The sequence below is a fragment of the Galeopterus variegatus genome, unplaced genomic scaffold (genome assembly GCF_000696425.1).
Source record: "Galeopterus variegatus unplaced genomic scaffold, G_variegatus-3.0.2 Scaffold2254, whole genome shotgun sequence".
In the NCBI taxonomy this organism is placed as follows: domain Eukaryota; kingdom Metazoa; phylum Chordata; class Mammalia; order Dermoptera; family Cynocephalidae; genus Galeopterus; species Galeopterus variegatus.
The window spans coordinates 95786-107612 of NW_007728365.1; positions in this window are offsets into that span (position 1 = coordinate 95786).

Sequence of the window (11827 nt, forward strand, 5' to 3'; positions counted from 1 at the left end):
TTCTTTGCTGCTCACTCACTTGCTCCCCTGCTCTGTCCCCTCTCCCTCCTCCTCCTCCTGTCTCTCCTTTCTCCTCCCCTGCTCTCCCTCCCCCTTCTCTCCCCCAATGTCATCGCCTCTCGCTTGGGTTTGGAAGTATCTCCAGGATTGCCAGAGGAGTAAAGGAATGAGGAAGCCAACCTGCTCCACCCCCCTGCCCTACCAAGAAGGAGAATGCTCAGGGCCATCGGTCCCTGGAATTCTCTTCCTCACTGGTTTGGTATATGGCTTTTCATCACTTTTGTGGGCACCAAGTTATGATGTCACATGAAAGGCTTAAAGCTCCTTTGGCTGTTTCAAACTAGCACGCAAAGCTCAATCTTGCAGAAACACAACAGAAAAATAATTTTTTTAAGAAGAAAAACCATGACAAAGGGAATTTGCCATTCCCAAATTACCATTTGGAAAATACTAGTCACACGAACTTACGCCAGCAGAGACCTCAGAGAGCATCTTGCCCAGTTCCTCATTTAACAAACAGGGAGTTACGAGCCAAAGAGGAAGAGCTATAACAACAACTAGCATTTACTGGCTGCCAACTCTGCCCCAGGCACTTTATTAGTTTATTACAGTTGTGCAACAATCAGATGAGTTGGAGTCATTAACCCCATTTCTAAGATAAAAGGATAGAAGCTCAGAGAGGGTCAGTAACTTCTGCAAGGTCACACAGCTAGAAAATGGCAGAGTAGAGATTTGAACCCAGTATCTAGGATGAGTTCAAAACTGTGTTCTTAACCATTAGGCTGAACTGTGTCTCTAAGTGACCTTTTGTTTCTCCTCCCCTTACAAGTCACACATATTGCTAATGGTTAGACCAATTTCAGAAAGGTAAATTGAGCAGTGCCTAAAATTCAACAAGTGATGCTACAGTTCAAGTCAAAGTCAAAGTTAGACTTTACTAAACTGAATTCTAGTAGGAGGGACTCAGAGCAAAGATCCTAAGAGGCTTAGAGGATGGTCCTTTGTAGAGGCAGCTATGAGGTTAGAGTGAGCAAGGACCGTGGCAGTGTGGTTCAGTGATTGGAAGACTTAGACTTAAAGCCAGTCTCCCAAGGTTCCACCCTAGCTCTACTTCTTCTTAGCTTACCCTCGCTGTGCCACAGTTTTCTTCATCTGTAAAATGAGAGACAGTAATAGTATCCGCCTGATAGGGTAGATGTGAAGGATCAGTAACGTTAATGAGCATAAGGTTCTCAGAACAGTGTCTGACAAATTGCAAGGTCTTTTAAAGAATCTATTCTATTATTACTCAATAATGTCTCCATGGCCTAATAATCTCCAGGGCCTAACACACTTCTTAGCACATGGAAGGTGTTCAATAAATATTTGTGGAATAAACGAAGAGGAGTGTATTAGCAGTTCTAATGGTATTCATCTGTTCTTTATCCTCTTGAAGCAGAAAACAAGGAAAAATGAGTTTCTCCTTTACTTTGTCTTACAGTTTTTCCATATGTCAGAGCCTGATTCTTCAATGATTGAAACCACTTTTCCTTGGCAAAGCCTGGGGGAGCCTGACGACCAGCTGTTCTCCACTTTAATCCTTTTCCGAGGCCCATTTTAACCAAAGAAATGACATTTTAAAGATGTGGAAGACACAGTCTCAGGACTCTTTCAATTACAACTGTCAAAAACCCAACACAAACTAGAAGAAGCAAAGAGGTGAAGTTATAGAATCAACTAAAAACTATAGGGATAACTTCAGGCATGGATAGATCCAGGAGTTCAAATAATGTCATCAGATCTTGGTCTCGTTCCATCTCTTTGCTCCGCCTTCCTCAGTGATGGGCCTGTTCTCATGCACGTTCTCCCCTCTGACAGCAAGGCAGCTGCCAGCAGTTTCAGATTCATGTCCTCACAGCTCCAAAACTGGGGGAAATAAAGCGCTTATTTTTATGGTATCTCCAGCTAAAGTCCCAGTGTTAGCTCTGAGTGGACCAACCTGGGTCATGTGTTCATTTCTGAACCAACCACTGTGGCTTCAGGAATGGAACACTTTGATTGTCCAGCCTTCATACGTGTGTCCTCCCTTTTGATTCCAACGGATAGAGCTGGCCCCAGACAAACTATACAGACTAAGACTGGGATGCTATTACCAAAGCAAGGGAAAGCAGACTGGGCAGGCACAAATAACAAACTTCCACTACAAACAGCCATAGGGTAGTGATGGCTAGTAAGTCTAGAGACCTTCCTTAATAGGGTCGTAGATATGCAATCCCCATCTTACCTAAAGCTTTCTCTTGTTTCACACCTCCCAAACCTCCCCCAAAGCTCTAAGGCAGTGCTTTTCAAAACTTTTCACCTCCACCTGCAGTGAAAAAATAAAATTTGTATTAAGTAGTATACATGTGATCTGAAACAAATGTTTCACCAAACAATATTTACTTTTCACGACCTGCAACGTAACTCTAATAGTTTCTGTTCTATTACTCTCTACCCTTGTTTAATGTATTCCATTCTGCTCCATTTTATTGTTACTTTTGTTAGTCAGGGCAATGCTTGCTAGATGTTGAAACAAACAGCCCCTAAAACTCAGTGGCTTAAAGAAAATAAAAGTTAATTTCTTGTCCATGTCCTAGCCTAATGCAGATCAGGAAGCTCAGGGACCCAAGCTCTTTCCATATTATTTTCTACTATCCTCAACACAGGAGGGGGAGGTGAGAGAGAGAGAGAGAGAGAGAGAGAGAGAGAGAGAGAGAGAGAGAGAGAGAGAAGGGGAGGGAAGGGAAGGGAATCAGGAGGCTTTTATGATTTGGCTTGGAAGTGGCTTATATCACATGTGTCTCCAACCTAACTGTTAAGGGCCACAGGGAAAGATAGCCTGAGTGCCCAGGAAGAGGAAATGGGATGGATGAGCATCTAGGCAGTCTATGCCACACTATTTTATTCTAGTTTCTTAAGAAACAGAAAATGATGGTTCTGACCCACTATGTGGAATTTAGGACTCTCTAATGGTTGCAATCCCTTAACTTGACAAACCCTGCATTAGTTTTTGCCCTTGCGGACTGTCTTTCTTTGCTTCCATCTTTCTGTTCTCAACCATCTGCCATGGCACCTGACTTCTCTGTCCCTGGAGAGCAGGCCCTGACCACCTTCCTCCCAACCCCCCAAATCTGTCCTTGACTCTTTGCCTAAGAACCCCAAACTCCTTGAGCCAGTCGGTGGCTGCTGTGACAGCCATGGCTTCTGTCTCATGCCTTGTTCTGTCCTCCATCTCTCTCATCCTGTCTACTTTCTTACCCCTGCCCAGCCCTGGGGCCTGCGGTGACTGATAGCAAATGAGAGCAGGGTCTGTGGTGCAGCAAAGGGACCCCCCAACACTGGGGCTTTGCCCTGGGCTGGCTCCAGCATCTGTCTAAGTCAGGACTGAGGTATTTGAGCCAGCCAGGCATGTAATAAGATAGCTCTTTTCCCCTGCTACTATGGTGAGTGGCTATGGAATCTGATTCTAGCAACATCTTTATCTTTGCAATGGGACTCAGGCTTCGTTATCTAAAAATCATTGGTTGTTAGCACAAAGCAAATTTGTTACCATAGAGGGGAGCGGTTTTTACCTTTAAAACCAAGCAGGTTGGAGACCAGAATCTTGGGCTCCTCAGCTTAAAGGCCTTATGTTCTGGAAGAATTGCAAGTTTACTGTCACTCAAGCTAAACGATTTTAGTCAATACTTAAATGGCACTCATCATGTGCCAGACACTGTTCTGGGTGTTTCACAAATTAGATCATTTAAGCCTCACAGAAACTCTATAGGTGAGGAAACTGAGGCCCAGAGAGATTAAGGATTGGCTCAAGGTCACACAACTGAAAAAGAATGAAGTCAGGATTCCAACTGAAGCAGTCTGGCTCCAGACACTGCCCACCAAGTTATACTGTTCCCAAGAGAATAAACTTATTTGTAAATAATATCTACATTCTGCTTACAGTTTTTGAAATGCTTTCACATACTTTTCTGACCCTCACAAGAACCCTGTGATCTACATATGATCATTCTCATAAGGAGCAAGGAGGAGGTTGTTTCACCATTGAGACAATTGAGGCGCTGGGGAATTTGGTGAGGCTCCCATGCAGTAGCGCTTTGGTCTAGCTTCCAAAGGCCAATTATTAAATTGTCAGGAATTTTACAAGCCAGTTCAACCACGGTCATTATTAAAAATTAAATGATATAATTTTACAATTAAAAATTCTATTCAAAACAAAGATAATAAATACTCAAAGCTCATCACTTTCTAATTCTTTTACTACATTTTACTATTATACAGGCAATTGAGGCTGTCTGTATCTCTTGTATCTGTACAGTGGGAATCATATATAATAGGGTACTTTAGTGACACCACATTGTCAGCCACAGTGGCAGTATTTACACCTGGGAAATCAGCACATTATATGAAGGAGTCCCCCCTTCCCTCCACGACAGCTGGTTGTTAAATATTTCCTAACGCACCCCTGAACACACCTTGAGAACACCCCTTTCTACTCCATGGATGTTTTCCTGTCATCTCCTTCCTCTCAAATTCCTCCTAGATCCCCCAGCCCATTCTCCTGAGTCTCCCTACCCAATCTCTTTTTGTCTTCTGTTTCCCAGCAGGGCTTCCCAAGCAGCCCCCAGCTGCTCTTGGTTGGCCTGAGTCAGCTGACATCCAGCCAGTCCGATGGCCCTCATGTCTGTCAGGGCCAAGTTCTTCCCTCCTTCTCCCAAGCTGGAAGACCCACCCGCTTGCCTGTTTTCCCTCTGAGGTTCGGGAGTCAGCAAGGCTCGAGATGTTCCTGCTCCAGACTTCTCTCCCACGGTCTGACCTAGCCGGGTGGGCAAGGGGTTGGCTGGCTTCTCTGTGTGTGTTCTCTGGGAGTCAGTTCCAGATCAAAGAGAGGTCCTGCCCTAACCTTAATGCAGAACACCCCTAACCATGCCTTGTACTGCTACCCATGCCAAATGCTCCTGTTTGGCAGCCTGGGCACTGACTTACGGGCATCAAAGGGGGGCAGGGATGTTCGTGAACCATCTGACACTCAATAAGCATAAGCACAGAACATACACTCGTCTTCATTCTCTCTGAAACATAGTTTGATATGGTTTTGTAATTGAGGCTTCTGTTTCATTCACTAGTCCCCTTACAGTCTCATGGGCTTGTAGGAATTCTAGAACATTAGCATACTATAGGTAGGGCTCATTACATGCCAGGCACTGTCCCAAGTGCTTAACAATCCAAGGGGGTAGGTGCTATTACTGCTCCCGTTTGAAAGAGGAGAAGCTGAAGCACAGAGAGGTTAAGTAACCTGCTCAAGGTCACACAGCTAGTAAGGGGAAAGCCAGGTCTTGCCCAAGCACTCTGGCTTCAAAACCTATGCTTTTAATGGCTATGCTGAAGTGATCTTAAATCTAGCCAGTTCTCCCTTTGGGCTTTGATAGTTTTCTGTTAATACCTGAGTGAAGAACTTACCTCATTTGAATGTCTGTATATGTTTACAAGTTTGTCTACACCCGTCCTGGCTCCTCACCTTGAACCCTTTGAGGATAAGAATCATATCTTAGTTTTATCTGTACCCAGAGTCCAAGGCACAATCTGGCATGTGCTAAGTGCTCACCAAATGTTAGTTAAAACGAATGGCCATCCTCACTTCCAAAAATGACAGATCCGACAGAAGACAGTTGAGAACCCCAGTGTCATGGCCCCAAGTCTAGCACTTATTCTGCGCTGCTCTAGCTTGGGGTTTGGGGACCAGGTTATGGGGACCCAGCACAGGATGACATTGCCCACCCACCATCTTGTAACACTGGTCCCTGGCTTCTCCCAGAAAAAGTGTGCATGTCCCAAACCCACCCCAGGAGAGACTGAAAAAAGATAAATGGCCATCGTTGTGCCGATCGGTCACAGCTGGCACGAGCGGGCTCTGCTTAGGCAGCAGCCCGGCCTCCAGCCCCACCGGATGAGGCTGAAGATATACACATGTCCAGAGCACCGAGGGCTTCAGGAGGAAATTCAGAGACTCCTCATTCACTTTTTATTTGCATCGGGATTATTTTGATCCAAATCCCAGCAAGGAAAAAAAGCAGAAAGATCTAAACCACGAATCCCCCCGCTCCCCCATTTTGTCAGAGTCTCTTAACATGAGCAGAGATTAGCTGAGTCTAAGCTACCTTTTTTTAAAGCCTCAGGTTGGATTTCAACTTGCTGTTTTCATCCTTACTCTTAGGTATAGAGAAAAACTCCTGTTTAACCTAAATGCGAATAGCCAGAAAAAGAAAAGGAGGACCTGGTTCTGTTATTTCATAAAGCATTAATAAAAGACAAATAAGATAATAGTGGGGATTTCAAAAATCCAATTAACCTTACAGACTATCACAAGGTCTGCATAATTCGTAGGAACTGTATCATGAAATGTTTATAGTGTCACTAAGGTCCTGGCAAAGATTGAAGCACCTTTGACAGATCAAAGAAAAAATAAAACATTCTTCTATTTAGGTGCAGTGTTATGGGTAACTTGGTATTATAGTTCTTTGGAAATGATTAACTCCATGCGGTATTGATGGTAATGATCCATTTTCTGGCATAATGAATTAGGCATTTCTCCATTGTTCCATGGCTTGGCTTCATTCTGTGTGTATATATTAGTGGCAACTTTATATATATATATATATATATATACCTTTCACACACAAGAAGTAAAAACATGCCCCATAGACTGCCAGAGGAGAAAACAGGAGCCTCAAAGCTGATTTATTTTTATCACCCCAAGTAATCCTATTTCCTACCTGAGACATGAAACCACATCAAGGAAGGAACAGTTTTTACTTCTATGAACTGGGAGGGAAATTGCACTCTTCAAGCTGGGAGCTCAGAAACCTTTGTTGAAAAGTATCCATTTTTATCTAACACTTTCTTCTTCTGAAAGGTCCTTGTTTCTAAAGAATAATTCTTCCAACAAAGACTCGCCCATCAGGCATCCCACTCATGATTAGTTAATCTGCGAAAATGAGAAACAACCTCTAAGTGGCTAATATACTTTAGCAGCAAGAGACAATCACAGCCTCTAATTTCTGAAAATCATGATTGTCTTGCAACTGTGGGATTTTTAAACTGCAGGAACACCGATGGAAATGAGGTAAAAAGATAAAAACATCAGCTAGTGTGCTATGTTTATTACGAGTCATTGTACTGTCTCTCAGGTTCATTTTGTTGTGTGTATGTGTGTGTGTTTGTTTTTAATGAGGAGCTGCCTCTTAAGAGTGCTAATCTGTCTTTAACATCATAGCATTTCCTTACACTGAGCCATATCTGTGGCATTTAAAAGTGAAATATTTGCTTCAGAAATAAAAAAGATAGGCAATAAAATGTAGCTGTAAACAAGCCTTCATGGCTTTATTTTTCATAGATAAATACACAATAAGTTCAAAGTGGAATTGAATTCCTAAAGCAATACTCTGCTAATCTGTATTCGGGGGTCTCAAGCGTATTATCTGTAATTTACAACCAATTTAAATGGCATTAACAGCCTTCCCCTTATGGGAATTTAAATTTGCATCCTACCATTGAATTAAACAGTGATTGCATATTTTCTATAGGGGATGGAATGCTCTTTGATGCTTGTTTTGAATAATGAAGTATCTATTCATGCACAGGGTGTGATGTGCTTCTTTGTCCTCGATGTAATTGAAGCAAAATGTGAGTTAAAGGGATTTTTCCTCTTAGCCAAAGGTTTGTTGATTAGTGTCTATTTTCATCTATTCAATATTAAGAAAACAGTCATCTCTCACTGCGCTGGAAAATCATTTACCCAAAAAGGCCCTGTATGAAAGGAGGTCAAGTTTTGTCTCATTTGATCTTTTCAAAGATGGAGCAGTATGTAAGAAAATATTGCAAACTAACCTTTGGGGGAATGGTACTGTGAAATTAATTTGCATTTCTTCTCTAGGACTAAAACAAGAGTATTAGGAGTAGAGGATAGGGAAAAGGGAGAATATGGCCTGTTTCCAAAGTAAGAAACTTAAATAACCTTGCTGTCCCCCACCAAACTATACTGAAGTAGGAGGGTAGATTTCTTGCACATCATAGAATCTGAAACCTTAGAAATCCAGGGATAGCTAGTTCACATGGGCTGCCATCAGTTTCCATAGTGTGCCCATGCCAGACATCAATAATCGATTAGCCTTTTTTGCCACTGAGTGAAGAGAGAGCCTCAGAATCGAGTGCTCTGGGCAGCCAAAAACAATTGATGTGAGTTGGCACTAGAAGTGAAACTTATTTGCCATTTTGCTTCATGCAGCTATTTCATTTAATAAATGGTGCTATAAAGATGGATGTGCCCCCCTAAAGGCCTCAGAGCTGGCAACTGGCAGGGCCAGAACTAAGGACATACCACTAGTGCTCTTTCCACCTAGCACCACCAGTACATACCCTGTGTCTGTCTTGCATACTCTTATATCCCCAGGACAGAGCACCTAGTAGGCGCTCAGTAATTACTTTTTAAAAGTGAATGAATGAATAAGAGAGACACACACTGTTGAATCTTTATTATTATGGAAAAGAAGTTCTTTCTTTAAAAAAAAAAAAACTCCTCTGGCTCAGCTGGACATAATTAGACAAAGTCCAAACAAAATTTTAGCATCTGTTTACCAAAGCCTTTATTCAGAGACGGAAAAACACAGTATCGATAATATCAACAAAAACAAAGCATTTAGAGAAAAGAAGAAATGGTTTTCACAGACCTTAAAGCACTTTACACACCCAATACACAGTCGCAAATCATTATTCAGCAAAGAGGTGGCTGAGAAACTCACCCTGGTGCATGTGAAATAAAATAGTATTGAAAAATTGCATAACTCAGACTTTTCAATAAAAAGTATTAACAACCTAATGCATTTCCCTTAAGGAAATAAAACTCTGTTTTTGACACTTGTCTATAGAGTATCAAAGTTCCTTGTTATTAAATGTCAGCTCTTTTCCTTTACAGTAGGACCCATCTTAAAGATTTAAAATGATAGAAAATATAAAAGTTCAATTTTCCCACATTCTTAACATAAGTATATCCCAGTGGTTCAACCAGGGGCCATTTTGCCACTCATGGGACATTTGGCAATGTCAGAAGATATTTGGGTTTTTACAGCTGGGAGGAGGGTGCTACCGGCATCTGTGGATAAAGGTCAAGGATGCTGCTGAACATCCTACAATGTACAGGACAGCCCACGCGACAGAGTCATCCAGCCCCAAAAGTCAATAGTGCCGAGGTCCAGAAACCCTGGTATATCTCCTCGCCTGTGGTTGTTCATATCATGGTTCAAATCACTTCAGCCCTGTGTTGAGTTTAGAATGTATTTCTCTGTGGCAAATAGGACATTTAACTGTGCTTACCAAAATCTGTCTCTCTTTTTAATTAAGATATCCAATTTCTTTTATGCACAGGGAAAGATAGCTACTGATGTATCTCTTGTTGGCTTTCTCACAGAGCCATTGTAAGGATTAGCTCTGGTAGCTCAATTCGGGTTTTTTCCAGAGCACAGAGAAGGGTTTCAGGAGCTCCCTGGGGTGTCGCATACACTCTCCTAATGTACTGCATGTTGGCCTAAGAAAGGCAGGCAGGGGCATGAACTGCCCACTACTGTACACACCCAAGGGTGGCTCCCCTTTGAAGTTTTATGACCCACTTGTGTAGAGAAAAGAGTGGAATTTTTCTGTTTGTTTTGCTGTCATTGTACCTGTACTAGTTCTGGCTTTGCTGCTAACTTGCTTTGTGATCCTGGAGATTAGGAGCCCATCACTTATGTTTTCTGCTTCCCAGCTCTTCTGTCAGAATGAGGCACTCGTACTGTTCTACTGGAGGATAAAAAGGGCATAGTGAAAGCCAACATGTTTAAAACGCTGCTCGGTGGCGTAGCACTTCTAACTCTGTGGGGGCAGGGACTATGTCTTGTTTACTCTGTAGCTTCAGAACCCAGATGGTTGTATGCTTGCCACAAAATAGGCACTTAATGAATGAGTATTGACAATACTTTGGAAACGATTTGTCAGCATCTACTAAAGCTTAACAGGGATCTAGCAATTCCACTCCATGGTAAGTACCCAAGAGAAAGGGGTGCACATGTTCTGCAAAGGACGACCACAAAAAGGTTCAAAGCAACTTTACCAATAATAGGCAAAAAACTACAAAAAATGTAATGTGTCTATTGACAGGAAAATGGATAAATAAATTGTGTTTATACAATGGAATGACGTAGTGCAATAAAAAAGATTTCAGTTATTTCACATAAAACTCTCAGCGGAGTGCCTGGTAATAAGGGATGCTCTGTAATGATAATCACAATGATAATAATTATCATTGAGCGTTCCCCACATGCCAGGCACTTTTAGGGGCTTTATGCATACTGATTCATTTAATCCTCAGAACAACCCTATGGGGTAGTTTTTATTTCTATTGCCATTTTACAGAAGAGAAGAGTGAGGTACAGAGAGGTTAGATAAATTTTTGTTGAACTAAACTAAAATAAAGATACATTCTGACTTTTTAAAAAAAGTGCCAGGCTGCTCTAACAAAGTGCCATAGACCAGGTAGCTTAAAAACAACAGAAATTTATTTCACATAGTTCTAGAGGCTGAAAGTCCAAGATCAGAGTGCAGCAGGGTCGGGTTCTGGTGAGGGCCCTCTTCCGGGCTGCAGACAGTCTACCTTTCCCGGTGTGTTCTCACGCAGCAGAAAGAGGGTGAGGGAGCTCTCTGATGTCCCTAGTATAAGGGCACTAATCTCACTCATGAGGGCTCCACTCTCATGACCTAATGACCTCCCGAAGGCCCCATCTCTTAATACCACCATATTGGGGTTAGAGCTTCAACATATGAATTTTGGGGTGCGGGGGTGGACACAAATGTTTAGACCGTTGCATATTATATAGAAAGCAATTTTAGGAAGATTAAAAAGCAATCGTCTACCTTGTGTTTAGTATGACATATCTTTTCTCCTCTGTGTTTTAGTGCTTTATTCCAGACCTTTCCATCTTATCCCTTTGGTCAATATTATTTTTCAAAAACCAAAGCCCATTCAGTTGCTGCCCTTGTGACTAAGGCCTGCCATTTGAGACACTCCAGCTAATGGAAACTTGGGGAGGCATTTTGTCTTTGATTTGCCTTGCCTGCCCGGCTGCAGGGCTGCCTCCTGACACCTGGAGGGCAGTCAGTAGATGAAAACCTGAAGGTGAAGCTTTAAGAAAAGCCAGGGGAAGCTTGGGGACCTCAGCTTTCCTCCCTGTCAAATAATGAAGGCCGTGTGCCTCCTGGGGACCAGAGCAGCAGTGGGGTGATGGAGAGGTCTACTTCTCCTGCCAGGCGGATCCACGCTCTCCACAGTTAACATGATGTCCACGCTTCACAGTGGCCCCTGCAAATATCGTCCATGCTGTCCTATGCTTTGTAGTGACCCAAGTGTGTATCTTGTTTGGTGTGGTGGTTGGAGGTGAGGGTGTCACTAGAGTAAGGAACCACTGAGGTCATGTCACAAATGTTACTGCACATTACTTTGGACTCACAAAAATTTCTCCATTAGAAAAGGAAATAAATACAGGTGATGCAGGAATACTCACTTTGCTGTCATACTGGAAAAAGCTGCCATTGGTAATGACAAATGTGTGTGTGTGTGTGTGTGTGTGTGTGTGTGAGAGAGAGAGAGAGAGAGAGAGAGAATGTAGAGTTGCAATCACATCCTAGCCTCAAATTTATTTATGGTTTGCTCAAGGTTCATTCCCCCACCCCCATCTCTGCATCTCCAATGGCAGGATTCTGAGAGGGCAGAGATGGGACTATTAAA